Below are 18419 nucleotides of genomic sequence, written 5' to 3'. Positions count from 1 at the left end.
TTTAAATGCGGTCAACCCGGACACTGGGCAAATGAATGGCTATACAAAGATGACGACCAGGAATTTCTGAGAGAGGTCGAGAAAACTGAAAAAAAGAGTAGTGAAAATACAGACAGTCATAACCCTCAGAAAAAGCCGCATGGGACAGCTGTTGCAACCATACATGAAAACCCAGGACCCAGTCAAACCAAGGAAAACAAACCACCCACTGTGCCCAGGTAAATAAACCAAAGAAGAGAGTTCAACCTCCCATCCAAGTCTCCTCTGTCGAGCCGCCTACACAATCTTGCAACTTTCTTTTTAATTCAAAGTCACTAGGCAACACTAAAGATTTCCACTTATTGCTTTTCAGTCCAAGACAGGAAGTTGAGGAATAAAGTTGACAGGACATCCTGAACTGTCCTCGCTACCAGCTTATGAGGGAACCAGCTGCAGTGGACAAAGTACGTTACATCATAGGATAATAGGTAAGTCTCCGGAGTAGTGTTTGTAGCAATTCTCGTACTTGGTCCTGCATCGAAGCTTCAGGACTATTGATATTTATCTCTGCATGGTTTGGTTCTTCCCAGAAACATGTTACTTATGGTGGTCCCTATATTCTTCTGGCTTTTGTGGTGACGAATGTTTCATTTCTAGCTCTTTTCTGATCACATTTTGTCTGGCGTCCGTCTATCTAGCTGTCTGTCTGTCTGTCCATCTGTCTGTCTGTAAACTTTTCATATTTTCGACTTTTTCTCAAGAACCCCTGGACCAATTTCAACCAAACTTGCCACAAAGCATCCTTTGGTGAAGGGGATTCAAGTTTGTTCAGATAAAGGGCCACGCCCTCATTCAAGGGGAGATAATTGGGAATTAATGAAAATTTGATGGTATGTTTTAAAAATCTTCTTCTCAAGAACCACTGGGCCAGGAAAATGAAACTCATATTGATTCATCCTCAGATAGTGTAGATTCAAGTTTGTTCAAATCATAACCCCCGGGGTAGGGCAGGGCCACAATGAACGATCAAAGTTTTACATAGAAATATATAGGAAAAATCTTCAAAAATCTTCTTCTCAAGAACAGCAAAACCCTGATTGATCATATTTATATGGAAGCATCCTTAGGTAGTGTAGATTCAAGTTTGTTCAAATCATGTCCCCCGGGGGTAGGACAGGGTTGCAAGGGATGATCAAATTTTATATAGAAATATATAGGAAAATTCTTTAAAAATAACCTTCTCAAGAAAAGCAAAGCAATGATTGGTCAGGGGACTACTTTTGGATTTAAACTTTTCAATAAAAAAAACAATTTTTACTTTTTCCTAGCCACAGTGCTCAGGTGAGCGATGTGGCCCATGGGCCTCTTGTTTTTTTTTTTTTTTTAAATGATCAATCATTAAATATAAATAAATCAGTCGTTAAAAAAATTTGCTTCATATTTGAAGTGCTTTAAACCGACCCTTTGATGAAAGTGACCGCTGTTTTTTGCACCAAGAGTTAGCAAAGCTTGGAAGGTTTATTGGTAAAATATAAGAAGGAAGTTATGATTTTGGTGTTACTATTGTTGTTATTTAAGTTTGATTTGATTTTTATATTACAAGTATTATGAAACTGTTATTTTATTACTGACCGATGGTTAATTTTCATTGTGAACAAATGTACAAAGATGAGGAGCATAATATAGTTGTTTATGTATATTGCCCAATTTTTGAACATACTTTGTAATAAATATTAATAACAACCTTTGAATAATTGGAAAGACAATATTATAAATATGATAGCATATTTGTACATGAGCATACATTTTTGAAAGGAAAAATAAATTATTCAATTGTATTATAAAAAATATTTTGTTTTATATTCTTGCGAATTATCAGATCATTCTTCTATTATTTAAATACTCTGTCATTATGAAACCTTGTTAATAATTTAGTAAATATTAATTGTACATTTGCACCAATTTTTCCATGGCATTTTCACACTAAGAATGCCACGTGCAAAATTATATACAGTAACAATTCTGAACAAATATATGCAAGTGAGTTGTAAATTTGATATGTAATGCATACATTACAAAAACCCATTACAGTGTTCACTAAAATGAAATGTATGGACTCTTATATAAATACTTGGTATATGTGATATGGATATTATGGATGATATTTTTGAGAATGACACAAGTAATGAAATTTTTCAGCATTGAATTAGATTCTTGAACCAGAGCCATGTGAACCTGGTCCACCTGTACCTCTCATTGAAGACCTGTTAACATCACCAGAGTATGTTCATTCTGATACTCCTATGGTATGGTTACGACATGCGTTATCCCTGTCAGATGAATCCATTAAAAGAGCTGCATTGGCAACAAAACAACCCAATGTGGTCGATTGTAAGGAAATACAGAATATCAGCTTCCAACTTTGATGCAGTTCTCAGTTCTAAGCAAAGGCGGTAAGACGTGTGATTAAATTTTTGCGAAATAGACTTTTTAAATTACAGTCAAACTTTGTTATCTCAAGCCCATTATCTCAAATTCCATGGATACGTCAAAGTAATTTTGAAGTCCAAACCATTCATAAAAGACTGGGACATTTTATTCTCGATAACTCTTTATGTATTATTCTTGAATCCACGGATATTTCCAACATTTTTCTTGGTCTCATTGAGTTTGAGATAATGAGGTTCGACTGTAATGACTAGATATTTGTACATAAAGATGCAGGAAATATAAGATTAATAACCAAAAATCATATTTTCTTCTCCAGACTAACATTGTCACTGAAGAAACGGCTGATGTCGGCTTACAATCTGGAGTCCATCAAGGCTGTTGCATGGGGTATCACTCATGAAGATGATGCTTTGAGAAAGTATGAAAAGGACTTTGATGCAGCTGTAGAGCAGTCAGGTATACAGCACAAAATAACATTCCTTCAACCTCTGACATGTTAACATTCAATGTGTCAAAACAAATAACAGGACTTATCCTGGTGACAAACAGAAATCAATTACTGAAGTCTAATTGTAAAAAAAAATATTCAATTACCAACATATTCCAGAAAATTTGCTTTTTGAAGTGGAAGGATTATAAAAGCTCTACTTAGACTTTGTTTGCATTACAAAATCAATTGTATTATGGTTTGTTTGCATTCAGTAATATTATAATTTCTTCTGAAAGGGATATGGTTGCATGAATCCGGAGTGTTGGGAGCTTCACCTGATGGCTTAGTTGTTCGACCACCAACATGCAGTGTATTTTATCAAACTCCAGAAGCCAAAGACGCCATTCCTGATATTGTAGAGGTGAAGTGTCCATATACAGCATCGTCTTCAACAGTAGCAGATGGGGCACAAAATTTGAAGGATTTTGCATAGGTAAATAACATTAAAAATCTGTATTGTCCAGTACTTTGAAATTAAAAATCTTGGTGAGTAAATGATTTCAAAACATGTATTAATTTACAAGTGCAGCTGTTCAATATGGTATGAAGATATTGAAAAAGGAGGGGATATGAACTGGTATAACACAACTTAAGTGTTTTTTGATTTTTTTAGATCTTAAACAAGATACCCTGTGCCTGAAAACCAGTCACCCATACTATCAGCAAATTCAAGGCCAGCTACACATATGTAACAAAACATGCTGCGACTTAATTGTGTGGACAAGAGTAGACTGCATTGTGATTAGAATAGTAAAAGACATTGAATGGACAGCAAATGTTTCAAAGCTGATAGATTTCTACATTAACATTTTCATTCCAGCACTGATGGAAAACTGAGTTCTGGTTTGAACTTCTTGACACTTAGTTTTGTACCTCTAGAATTTTCTAACAATGGAAAATGGGTAATCATGTTAAATGTGTTGAATGTTCCTAAGTCTTATAAATGTATGATATGATATATCACAATCCATCATAAAACTTTTGGCTTATAAGACTATTTTAAATAGCAATGATGATAAATAAAACCTATGTACTACATAAAAAAGAATATCAAAATTTAGAATCATTTTATTAATGAATTGAAGATGTTTTTCTCAAAGTGAAAATGTGACATTTCTGTCTCTCTTAATAGATAAATTGTTGAAAACATGAATTTGTTGAGTTGTTCTTTAAAGGTAAATATACTTGAAATTAGAGATTTAAAATTATAAGTAAACCCTCTTCCAAAATATATTGTCAAATGAAGAATGGAATTGCCAAACATTCTTGTAATAAATCCATGCTAACAAAAGGGATTTTCATTTTCTGAAGTACATGTATTACAACATACTACAAAGTTAACAAATATAACCATTGTCATTGATAACAAATCAAATTTGCTTATCCCTTGCACTTTGGTATGAATATCTTTACTGTTTTGTGTAACATACTGTCACACGCCAATGCAAATTTATAATAAGTACATGTATCTTTAAGTAATTTCTTTCAAAAGTGGAGCTTGCAAGTTTACAAGACAAGAACAGAGTTGAAATATTTTTGTTGAGATTGGTCTGTAAGTAGATGGGATGTGAAGGAGAATCTTGTAATTCTTTATCCTCTCGTTGGTTCTTTCCATATGAATAAGTGCTTTAGCAATCTTGTAACACAGTGCTGCTTCTTGTTTGGTAAACTGGCCTCATGTCGATAAAAAAGCTGGTCTTTTTAAGCAGACACCCTGGGGCAACTGGTCATGAATGGTGAAATCTTTGACCGCCAAAATAAGGTCTCTTGCTTTGAACTTTCGTAAATCTTGGCTGTGACGTACAATAGCTACATCAGAAGTAGAACCTGGGTACAGCATGGAGCAAAATGTAAGTGCACCATTTGGAGCCATGCAAATTACTGCTTTAAAAGTATGGCGACTTTTGTACATACTGTAGGCCATGGCCTGATTGTCCATATGTGTTGGGATGTCCTGGGTTGTTTCAATTGCATCCATGGATGCTCTAGCAGAGGAAAAATCCTCAAAAGATTTCGGCAGAGACCCTGAAAAAAAGTTGGAAAAAAATTAATTTGATTATTTGTAATTGTGTAAAAAAAATTGTGTTACAGTCAAACTTTCAAGAATACAATAAATTTAACTGCATTAAATTTTTGCAAGTCATTATGATAAATTTTAAAACAAACCTTTGCATTTAAGCTGACTTGGAAAACATTCATTGACTACCCCATCAGATAGCATCTTGTGTGTCCACTGACACAGAATCTATCAGCCAAGTCAGTGTCCCGTAGATTGAGTTTTAACTTCATTAGTACAATGAGCAGTTGGTCCTCTGTTTTCATCGAAGGAGTCCAGCCATTTTAATAATCGAGTTCAAATCGTTGTATCAATCTGACTAAGATTTAGAATATGCCTGTCATACTGTAGGGATGTATACAAAAGCATCTGAAAATAAATTTGTTTTAATACTGATTAAAATATTTCCAAAAACTGAAAACAGTCAGGTTTGCTACTATCCATTTTATGCATTTACTTAAAAACTGTTGAAATGAGACATTTAGTGTTCTGATAATTGTCATAGAGTAAAACATGGTTTATACAGAGAAGGTTTTAGATATTATTCACCCAAAGAGCAAATTAAATGATTTTTTTCTCTGTTATTTTAAATTGCATATTATGAACTCAATGATAATAACAAAATATGTTAACATAACAGTCAATCTAAGATGTTCATCCCTCAACGGCAACAAGTTTTACTGAAATTATTAGGAAATAGGAAATCACAATTGGAATTCCTTTAAATGTACCTTCTCTTCGTTGTATTTAATATCGTGAATTGATATTGGCTTCCTTTTACTGGACTCTATTTTTAGGCAAGCAATTCCTTTTCCAGTTGTATTTCTGTTGAGAGGCGCTGCATTTCTTGAGTACAGTTAAATGTGCAGGATGCTGAGTAGTTGTGCTCTGATATCAACTGAAAATATATTGTAAATCATGAGTAATTCGATGTACAGTTAAAAGAACTGTTATATATTATCAAAACTTATTGAAAATGTTTCAGTGTTGGTCATTTGTCATCATTGGTGTTTTAACTGAGCTTTACTTTTTCTTGATCTTGACATTTTGGTGCTTGTGGAATCTGCAACTGGTCCATCTGTGAAGATGACAGAGACTCCTCACTTTTGAGTTTTTTCCTCCTTTGTAAAATAATTAAACTTGAATTATTTTTTTTCAGTTGTAAGCTACTCTGTTTATACATGTACCCTTTTAAAGATTTTTAGTAAAATATTCTCAATTAAACTCCACCCACCCACCATCCAAAAACAAGATGTCGGTCATATTTTGAAAAATAATTTCACCTTTTTGTACATTCAGGATCAGAGAAATCCATGGCCTTTCCTTCATTCCATGCAAAATATGCAGGGTCCCCCTGCTTCTTACCATCCTTAAAGTGGCAGGAGCAGATGCGATCATTCTGATCTCCTGGTTGGCGATCAGCTCGTCTAAAAATATATATTATACAAAGACTGAGTGAAGGAGAATTAAAAAGCAAAACATGTTCATTTTGCATGTTATTATCAAATCATAGCCTAAATGACTTATTTTTTCATTATTTTTTTTAAATGTTACAATTACTTGCAAGTACAAGATAACCATGTGCATAACATTAACAAACGGTAGCAGTATTTGGTAGTAATAATACGAAACAAAATATAATAAAAGCAGCTGTTAAACAAAAATTAATCTTGCTACAAATTGCACAGTTTTTGTAGTATGTACTCTTCATTATTCTTCTGCTATATTGATTACTACGAGATTTAACTTTTTAGCATGTATGTATCTGACAATGCAGCATCGTGACATATCGTTACAAGTACCTACAATTTTTTTCAATATAGGCCTATCTACGTTTACTCAGTTTTTTCCCTAGCAGGCCGAAATATCTCCATCATGTCACCAGGGTCAACACTCGTGCATCTCGTAATTAGTGCTGTAATAAACAAACTGATGTGTTTTTTCTCACCTGCATAGTTTTCCCGACATCAATTGCTTCAGTTACTTTCGTTATTTCTAACAAATGAAAACTGTCCTTACTTTTCTGTTGCGTCATGCAATATTATTGCACGCATCACTAAATTGTAGAACACACATCACAAGATTTCGAATATACATCAGAAGATCATCGAATATACATCACAAGATTATCGAACATACATCACAAGATTTCGAATATACACTACAAGATTTCGAATATAAATCACAAGATTTTGAACATATATCACAAGATTATAGAATATACATCACAAGATTTCGAATATACATCACAAGATATTGAATATACATCACAAGATTATAGAACATACATCACAAGATTATAGAATATACATCACAAGATTTCGAATATACATCACAAGATATTGAACATACATCACAAGATTACAGAATATACATCACAAGATTTCGAATATACATCACAGGATTTCGAATATACATCACCGGATTTCGAACATACATCACAAGATTTTGAATATACATCACAAGATTTCGAACATACATCACAAGATATTGAAAATACATCACAATATTTTGAATATGTATCTAAAGATTTTGAACATACATCACAAGATTTTGAATATACATCACAAGATTATCGAATATAGCAACGTTTGACATGCCATACAGAAAACTCTGCATATTGATCCTGTTTTTAAGATGTAAACATAAAAAGACCAGTATCTTAGGGTGACCTGGCCCTAAATACTAGTTACAGTGAGATTGATATATAGACTTTCTTTTCTTTTTTCACACAATCTCCACTGCAACAAGGGTCATGCTTCTATTGGTGTTAAACGAATACTTTGTTCTTATATATAAATATGATAAAAATTTCCTTTGAGATATTTAGGTACATGTATATGTATGAAATTGTCAATAATTATATTAGTATAATGTGAAAAATTCTGTGTTCAAATATTGGAAATATATTATATAATATTATATCGATCCAGGGAGCTCCTGGCATCCCTGGTGAAGTATTACCAGAGGGCTTCTGCGGATGTTTTGCCTCACTGTTATGTTGTACATTATTGAATAAACGATTTAAAAAAAAACATAGGAATACATAGGAGAAATCTTTAAAAAATCTTCTTCTCAAGAATCAATAGGCCAGGAAAGTTGAACTCATGTGGAAGCATCCTCTGGTAGTGTAGATTCAATGTTAATTATTTGGAAATCTCCTTATCCTTTCCTGGTTATTAAATTATATTAGTACAAATTTATGATGCACAAGATTGCCTCTTCCAAAATTGTGATTTTTATGGCCCCTGTGTCAGAGACTTTGCATTGTGTAAAGTGGGGCTCTTTTGATTATATAGTGAAAATACATTATTTTTTTTGAAAATCTTTTCCTTTGCTCCTAGGTATTATGTCAATGATCCAAGTATTTATATTTATAATGAAGAAAAGTGAATCTAGCGAAATAGTTAATTTCTTTCCGCCTTGGTCAGGGGCATCAGGGGGAGGGTTACATGGTCTGAAGATAAATTAATGCTTTTAAAACTGCTCTGTAGTATTTATCAACTATTTTATGATAAAATCTCCAAAATATTGAAATGTGTGATCCCACGGTCAGTGGTTCCTTTGGGGTGGGGTGCACAACTGGTTATGAAGTGAAAGTACAGTTTTCCTTTTGTTACTCTGGTCACAGGGTATTGAGAGAATAGATAAATCATGCTAAGTTTATAATTATGATAAGCAATGGTACCTCGTTCAAAATTGTAAATTTCTTGGCATCTGGTTTCAAGTACCGGTAGGAAACATATCATTGTTAGAAAGTTGTTAATGATACTCAGGTAACCTATAATACCATTGGATCTCGTTCTTTAATAACATCTAGTCGCTGTTTATCATAACCTCAAAAACACACTGTAACGACGTCAAGTAACTTATCAATTACAAAATCGTTAAAAAATCAGTTATATGAAATTTCAATTGCATTTTTTTACGTTTAATTTCTTAATTTTGATTTATTTTAATGATTAAGCGATAAAGGTTTCTTTGAAACAGTAAATACGTTTCATTTGACTATGATGCGTGAAATATTGCACAATGGAAACCACTTTTGGTCCCCTTAATAATACAGTTATTATTGCAACTTTAATACAGTTACTAATTTAACTTTTCTAAACACTACCACGGTTAACCTCAATATATACATACACTTCTTCTTTCGCTTTAAAGATTAAACAGTCATCAAAAATGTGTACAAACTGTCCAGATTTCATATCTTAAATAACACTTAATGTCACAGGGTCACGGTCTTGTTAGAAGAATTCAAAACAAAACTGGTTCGGTCGTTTTAGATATTTTAATGGATATAAAGAAAAACCAGGCATCCAGTATCAAGTCAGAAAAATATTATAGTACATCGTTGAATCGATCTGTGATAATATAGATAAGCAATCTGCTACCGTAAAGGCTGTAGAGCTTGGGGTCGGGATTTCGGCGGGTTTCTTACTTTATATAGTGCACGGGTTAGTAAAACATGCATATTAATTAGTATAACGAAATCCATTGGTCCATGGTAGGTCACTGGTCAGTCATACGTAAAGGAAATGCTAAAAATAGAAATTTACCTGTACAAAACTAAACACTCGCACATGGCTCTCACATACCTGCAAAACCGGTTGTATTCGATTGGCTATGCGCGCCAATCGGAATACGTACTTAATATTGCGCAAAGCATCAAATCAAATATTTAATAATAATTATAATTTAATTACAACTGTGACACTCTCCCCTGCTAGGGAAAATGGCTCCTGACATTTTAAATTAATCAAATCACAATGTCCATGAAGCATTGTACAGATAGTTTTCTGAGTATTCTTTAAAATGACTACAATAGTTAATAAGTTACAGACTATTCCAAGGGCGGAAGTCGTCGAAGCTACAGATAAAAGCTGGTCCGACCTCTCCGCGTAATGGATGGTAGGAGTTGATCCATTGTAAAGATTGGAATGATGGAAATTATCCTGGCCGGATGAAGATAAAGAGCACAATTCTCTAAAAAGATCACCCACTGTGTGATGACTGTTATCAAATTTAACGTTAAGTAAGAGAAAGCAGTCCAACAATTGAGTGCCGTTTTTTAAACATTCGTCAATTTTTTCTGCGAGGATGGCGTCATTCGATACATTTTGGAGTTTCAAAACAGACTTTGAGTCGTTATTTTCATCTGTAGATAATGATGAATTAGACAAAAAGATTTCTGTAACATTTTTCATGGCAAGTAGCTCAGCTCTCTCTGATGAAGAAGCTTTCTTCACCGCTGTTTCTTCAGGATTAGAGCACACTTGTAGTAAGAGCGCCATTATGTAGACACATGCGCAGAAGATTCTGCTAAAACTTCCTGTTAAAGATAGAAAAAAAGGCTACTTAAGTATGAAGAAGTCTTAACAATCACAGAAACAGTATTCCATTTTATGCTATTCTTTTGTGGTTTTTATCCTCTCCTAAATTGAATGTCGTGGGATATAGAACTTGTTTTTACTTTAGTGACGCGAAATTTTATTCACCGTGAAAATGGATTTCAACACACAGATTTACACAGATTTTAAATAAGTAAATATATAATGCTATTGCGTGTTTCCTAGAATCTTTTTTATCTGACACTTATTTCAGTTCTCCCGGTGCAAAACATGGACATGGTCATTTATACCTATGCGGAAGGCATGCGTATCATTAGATGAGCTTATTGCTCAGAGGACACCTAGTTTAGTTATACATTTACAGTATTTCACTGGTGAGAATGTAAGAATATAGGAAATCTAATGCTAGAAATCTTTCAATCAGTTGATATAGACACAGCATACATATATGTCGTGTAAAGTTCCAATCTTCCTTTTTATAAGATGATCAATTGTGCAGAGAAGTGTTTGTATTACTTGGGACTTCTTGAAAAGATAATCTTTTTTATTCTTAATATTTTCCCTATTGAAGCCCCGCTAAGATTCAGCTTTCCCTGTCCAGTGGTTCTTGAGAAGGATATTTCTTTTTCTACGCAGGTAAGTTAAGGTTACAACCAAATATTCTACTGGCCTATATGATATGACGTCATAGTAAGCTATATGACGTGAGGTTTAGAGATAACAATTTCTTAGAATCGATATCTAAGATTGATTTGAGGTCGTAAAATGTATCAAAATATGCATAGGCATAATATAAATGGAAATGTGTCATTACTGGGCCTCTGTAGTTATCACAGGGGTTAAATACCAAACCCGTGACGTCATAACTCATGATCATGCAGTAGCATCGTAAAAGTGATACGTTGCGAAAATTCATGTAAAAAAACACTAGAAATCGGAGTTCAGAAGCATTTAGAAGGAATATCATGTGTGATTCATGTGGGAATAAAGCTTATGAATATGCTATGGTAATATAATTCTTCAATTTCTTCGTAAAATTAAAGCAGGAAGGGTGTTAACTTGCCGATCAGCCTTTCCTCTGTCGTTTGTAACAAAAAAGAAAAGTTCAACACTACGCCGCACACACTGAAACTTTTTGTTTTTATCTAAAGTTCTTATTCTATTTTTTTTTTTTGGAAAGTGCTGCTAGAATCGTATGGTTTACGGGAATAGATGCATTTTTTTCGATGTTAGGATCAAAATGTAAAAGTTTTGGGAAGGTTTCGTCCGAAAGTGTTTAATAATTATTTCTGTGATAGGACAGTAGGTTTCTAGCAGCACTTTTCATGATACAGAGATGTTTTTACATAACTTTATTACAAATTAAATCTTAATATCCCCGGGGTAGTGTTGAACTTTTCACGTTTTCATTAAGGCATATTTTCTAATTATAGACATTACGTGGTGACGTCACGGCGAAGTGCTTACTGTAGTATACGTTCCATTGAAGTCTATAGAATGCATATTTATAGCAAAAGTTTTATCCTTGACTTTTCCGATTTATTAGTGTTATATAATTATAAAAAAGGTGTTAAATTGCCGAATTCTGATCCATGTGATGCCTTAACATACCCGCGTATATATTTCTATGTAAAATTGGATTCCCTATTGTGGCCCCGCCCTTCCCCCGGGTGTGATGATTTTTATCATATAGCTTCTACACTGTGTGTTCCCGTTTTGCACACATCTGATTAATAGGTATAGAACAATAGGAGTGAAATGTTTTCATAACAATTATAGTCTGATTTCTGGTTAGGATTTACCAGGGATTTCCCCTATTTAAAAACTATAGTACAGACTATTCCGCTTAAGTAATTATCTCCCCTATAGAACAAACCATAACAATAAATAATTACCTCACCTGGACAAATTTCCGTTCTGCACACATTTTTTCTATGCCTGAAATTCAAATGTGTGCAAAACGAGAACAAACACTTCAACACTAACCAAGGATGCGTTATTACAAACATATTGAAAAATTACGCACTTTGAAAAAAAATTAAAGTGCGTTGAATTTGGGACCAAATGAACTAACCATGGATGCTTTGTTACAACGCACTTTGAAAAATTACGCACTCTGAGAAATTTTTCAAATTGCCTTAATGTGGACCATATTAACACTTTGAAAAAAATATGTATGCCTTGGACAACATTCTTGCAAATCTTAGGTATTGTAAGGTGTAACCTTATTAAGGGGTCCGTTTTCAGGGATATAGGGTCTTAATATTATATGAATATAAATGAACGTTCCCTCTGGCTCTATCTGAACCTTAACACGGGGTTAATACGGTGAATCAAAATTGTTTACAACAATGATTATTTATTTTTTTCATGGGATCTTTGTCCTTTTTTATATATATATAAACAGCGGGATACAAAAGCCGAGGTTCTCTGTTACTAAGTACTACCTCTATGACTGGATTCCCTGCACCTGGTTCCGAAACCAAGTTCCTTTTGTAATGAGCACTCGGTACCTCACCCTTATTCAGGATTACTATACCTTGCACTTCACCACAATTTCTTAGCTTACCATTTACTTACTTACTTACTTACTTACTAATTACTTTCATTTGTACCCTAGCCTTAATTTTATTTCACTATTTTAATTCATCTGTTCTAATATTACCGATTATTTTCTTTTCAACTTCCCACTTCTTCTACGAGTTTCAGAATGGTCGAAACTGCCTCAGCAGCCTTTTATATAGTCAAGGGCTATACCATTTAAACAGGGGTGAACAGGCTCTTGGACTATTCCATTAGTCCAGGTCACACCAACGTTTGAATGGTATGGGCTGATTGCCTTAATCATTACTCATTACCCTACCAACGCCTCTGTATACTTGCGTCCCGAACGTTCATTGTTTATGTTTTTAGACAATAAAAAGATCAACAAAACGAGGTTTAGAATTCCTTTCTTATACCCAGTTAAACAATTATTCAAGTATTTACAACAATAGTTTTATTAACATGTACATTGTTTCTTTTCCAAAGTACTTCACTATAATTAGTCATTCCAAATGTCTTCCTCAACTCTCTCGACACATTCACCATCTCTTTGGTATTTTCTAACACCTCTGACTGTCCTCTGGTGACGACTTGTGTCCGTCTGAAAGCAGCTGTTAAACAAAAATTAATCTTGCTACAAATTGCACAGTTTTTGTAGTATGTACTCTTCATTATTCTTCTGCTATATTGATTACTACGAGATTTAACTTTTTAGCATGTATGTATCTGACAATGCAGCATCGTGACATATCGTTACAAGTACCTACAATTTTTTTCAATATAGGCCTATCTACGTTTACTCAGTTTTTTCCCTAGCAGGCCGAAATATCTCCATCATGTCACCAGGGTCAACACTCGTGCATCTCGTAATTAGTGCTGTAATAAACAAACTGATGTGTTTTTTCTCACCTGCATAGTTTTCCCGACATCAATTGCTTCAGTTACTTTCGTTATTTCTAACAAATGAAAACTGTCCTTACTTTTCTGTTGCGTCATGCAATATTATTGCACGCATCACTAAATTGTAGAACACACATCACAAGATTTCGAATATACATCAGAAGATTATCGAATATACATCACAAGATTATCGAACATACATCACAAGATTTCGAATATACACTACAAGATTTCGAATATAAATCACAAGATTTTGAACATATATCACAAGATTATAGAATATACATCACAAGATTTCGAATATACATCACAAGATATTGAATATACATCACAAGATTATAGAACACACATCACAAGATTATAGAATATACATCACAAGATTTCGAATATACATCACAAGATATTGAACATACATCACAAGATTACAGAATATACATCACAAGATTTCGAATATACATCACAGGATTTCGAATATACATCACCGGATTTCGAACATACATCACAAGATTTTGAATATACATCACAAGATTTTGTATAAACATCACAGGATTTTGAATAAACATCACAATATTTTGAATATACATCACAAGATTTCGAACATACATCACAAGATTTTGAATATACATCACAAGATTATCGAATATAGCAACGTTTGACATGCCATACAGAAAACTCTGCATATTGATCCTGTTTTTAAGATGTAAACATAAAAAGACCAGTATCTTAGGGTGACCTGGCCCTAAATACTAGTTACAGTGAGATTGATATATAGACTTTCTTTTCTTTTTTCACACAATCTCCACTGCAACAAGGGTCATGCTTCTATTGGTGTTAAACGAATACTTTGTTCTTATATATAAATATGATAAAAATTTCCTTTGAGATATTTAGGTACATGTATATGTATGAAATTGTCAATAATTATATTAGTATAATGTGAAAAATTCTGTGTTCAAATATTGGAAATATATTATATAATATTATATCGATCCAGGGAGCTCCTGGCATCCCTGGTGAAGTATTACCAGAGGGCTTCTGCGGATGTTTTGCCTCACTGTTATGTTGTACATTATTGAATAAACGATTTAAAAAAAAACATAGGAATACATAGGAGAAATCTTTAAAAAATCTTCTTCTCAAGAATCAATAGGCCAGGAAAGTTGAACTCATGTGGAAGCATCCTCTGGTAGTGTAGATTCAATGTTAATTATTTGGAAATCTCCTTATCCTTTCCTGGTTATTAAATTATATTAGTACAAATTTATGATGCACAAGATTGCCTCTTCCAAAATTGTGATTTTTATGGCCCCTGTGTCAGAGACTTTGCATTGTGTAAAGTGGGGCTCTTTTGATTATATAGTGAAAATACATTATTTTTTTTGAAAATCTTTTCCTTTGCTCCTAGGTATTATGTCAATGATCCAAGTATTTATATTTATAATGAAGAAAAGTGAATCAAGCGGAATAGTTAATTTCATTCCGCCTTGGCCAGGGGCATCAAGGGGAGGGTTACATGGTCTGAAGATAAATAAATGCTTTTAAATCTGCTCTTTGGTATTAATAAACCATTTTATGATAAAATCTCCAAAATAATGATATGTGGCCTTGCGGTCAGTGGTTCCTTTGGGTTTGGGTGCACAACTGGTTATAAAATGAAAGTACAGTTTTCCTTTTGTTACTCTGGTCACAGGGTATTGAGAGAATAGATAAATCATGCTAAGTTTATAATTATGATAAGCAATGGTACCTCGTTCAAAATTGTAAATTTCTTGGCATCTGGTTTCAAGTACCGGTAGGAAACATATCATTGTTAGAAAGTTGTTAATGATACTCAGGTAACCTATAATACCATTGGATCTCGTTCTTTAATAACATCTAGTCGCTGTTTATCATAACCTCAAAAACACACTGTAACGACGTCAAGTAACTTATCAATTACAAAATCGTTAAAAAATCAGTTATATGAAATTTCAATTGCATTTTTTTACGTTTAATTTCTTAATTTTGATTTATTTTAATGATTAAGCGATAAAGGTTTCTTTGAAACAGTAAATACGTTTCATTTGACTATGATGCGTGAAATATTGCACAATGGAAACCACTTTTGGTCCCCTTAATAATACAGTTATTATTGCAACTTTAATACAGTTACTAATTTAACTTTTCTAAACACTACCACGGTTAACCTCAATATATACATACACTTCTTCTTTCGCTTTAAAGATTAAACAGTCATCAAAAATGTGTACAAACTGTCCAGATTTCATATCTTAAATAACACTTAATGTCACAGGGTCACGGTCTTGTTAGAAGAATTCAAAACAAAACTGGTTCGGTCGTTTTAGATATTTTAATGGATATAAAGAAAAACCAGGCATCCAGTATCAAGTCAGAAAAATATTATAGTACATCGTTGAATCGATCTGTGATAATATAGATAAGCAATCTGCTACCGTAAAGGCTGTAGAGCTTGGGGTCGGGATTTCGGCGGGTTTCTTACTTTATATAGTGCACGGGTTAGTAAAACATGCATATTAATTAGTATAACGAAATCCATTGGTCCATGGTAGGTCACTGGTCAGTCATACGTAAAGGAAATGCTAAAAATAGAAATTTACCTGTACAAAACTAAACACTCGCACATGGCTCTCACATACCTGCAAAACCGGTTGTATTCGATTGGCTATGCGCGCCAATCGGAATACGTACTTAATATTGCGCAAAGCATCAAATCAAATATTTAATAATAATTATAATTTAATTACAACTGTGACACTCTCCCCTGCTAGGGAAAATGGCTCCTGACATTTTAAATTAATCAAATCACAATGTCCATGAAGCATTGTACAGATAGTTTTCTGAGTATTCTTTAAAATGACTACAATAGTTAATAAGTTACAGACTATTCCAAGGGCGGAAGTCGTCGAAGCTACAGATAAAAGCTGGTCCGACCTCTCCGCGTAATGGATGGTAGGAGTTGATCCATTGTAAAGATTGGAATGATGGAAATTATCCTGGCCGGATGAAGATAAAGAGCACAATTCTCTAAAAAGATCACCCACTGTGTGATGACTGTTATCAAATTTAACGTTAAGTAAGAGAAAGCAGTCCAACAATTGAGTGCCGTTTTTTAAACATTCGTCAATTTTTTCTGCGAGGATGGCGTCATTCGATACATTTTGGAGTTTCAAAACAGACTTTGAGTCGTTATTTTCATCTGTAGATAATGATGAATTAGACAAAAAGATTTCTGTAACATTTTTCATGGCAAGTAGCTCAGCTCTCTCTGATGAAGAAGCTTTCTTCACCGCTGTTTCTTCAGGATTAGAGCACACTTGTAGTAAGAGCGCCATTATGTAGACACATGCGCAGAAGATTCTGCTAAAACTTCCTGTTAAAGATAGAAAAAAAGGCTACTTAAGTATGAAGAAGTCTTAACAATCACAGAAACAGTATTCCATTTTATGCTATTCTTTTGTGGTTTTTATCCTCTCCTAAATTGAATGTCGTGGGATATAGAACTTGTTTTTACTTTAGTGACGCGAAATTTTATTCACCGTGAAAATGGATTTCAACACACAGATTTACACAGATTTTAAATAAGTAAATATATAATGCTATTGCGTGTTTCCTAGAATCTTTTTTATCTGACACTTATTTCAGTTCTCCCGGTGCAAAACATGGACATGGTCATTTATACCTATGCGGAAGGCATGCGTATCATTAGATGAGCTTATTGCTCAGAGGACACCTAGTTTAGTTATACATTTACAGTATTTCACTGGTGAGAATGTAAGAATATAGGAAATCTAATGCTAGAAATCTTTCAATCAGTTGATATAGACACAGCATACATATATGTCGTGTAAAGTTCCAATCTTCCTTTTTATAAGATGATCAATTGTGCAGAGAAGTGTTTGTATTACTTGGGACTTCTTGAAAAGATAATCTTTTTTATTCTTAATATTTTCCCTATTGAAGCCCCGCTAAGATTCAGCTTTCCCTGTCCAGTGGTTCTTGAGAAGGATATTTCTTTTTCTACGCAGGTAAGTTAAGGTTACAACCAAATATTCTACTGGCCTATATGATATGACGTCATAGTAAGCTATATGACGTGAGGTTTAGAGATAACAATTTCTTAGAATCGATATCTAAGATTGATTTGAGGTCGTAAAATGTATCAAAATATGCATAGGCATAATATAAATGGAAATGTGTCATTACTGGGCCTCTGTAGTTATCACAGGGGTTAAATACCAAACCCGTGACGTCATAACTCATGATCATGCAGTAGCATCGTAAAAGTGATACGTTGCGAAAATTCATGTAAAAAAACACTAGAAATCGGAGTTCAGAAGCATTTAGAAGGAATATCATGTGTGATTCATGTGGGAATAAAGCTTATGAATATGCTATGGTAATATAATTCTTCAATTTCTTCGTAAAATTAAAGCAGGAAGGGTGTTAACTTGCCGATCAGCCTTTCCTCTGTCGTTTGTAACAAAAAAGAAAAGTTCAACACTACGCCGCACACACTGAAACTTTTTGTTTTTATCTAAAGTTCTTATTCTATTTTTTTTTTGGAAAGTGCTGCTAGAATCGTATGGTTTACGGGAATAGATGCATTTTTTTCGATGTTAGGATCAAA

The 18419-nt window shown here is 33.6% G+C and overlaps 1 long non-coding RNA gene and 1 pseudogene across 1 annotated transcript; one reads left to right on the top strand and one right to left on the bottom strand.

Annotated features, from left to right (window-relative positions):
* Positions 1-2189: 2189 nt before the first annotated feature.
* Positions 2190-3904, top strand: LOC134261224 (uncharacterized; annotated as a pseudogene).
* A 1223-nt stretch (positions 3905-5127) lies between these two features.
* Positions 5128-6475, bottom strand: LOC134261223 (uncharacterized). Its single transcript, XR_009990769.1, has 4 exons — positions 6260-6475; positions 6004-6097; positions 5708-5874; positions 5128-5345 (listed from the first exon to the last, which is right to left on the bottom strand). It is a non-coding gene; the product is annotated as an uncharacterized LOC134261223 (long non-coding RNA).
* Positions 6476-18419: the final 11944 nt, after the last annotated feature.

Source organism: Saccostrea cucullata, unplaced genomic scaffold (genome assembly GCF_032062105.1).
Source record: "Saccostrea cucullata isolate Sc308-1 unplaced genomic scaffold, CSIRO_AGI_Scuc_v1 ctg11983, whole genome shotgun sequence".
Taxonomy (NCBI): domain Eukaryota; kingdom Metazoa; phylum Mollusca; class Bivalvia; order Ostreida; family Ostreidae; genus Saccostrea; species Saccostrea cuccullata.
The sequence above is the reverse complement of the archived record's forward strand: the minus strand, read 5'-3'. Positions and strand labels throughout refer to the sequence as shown.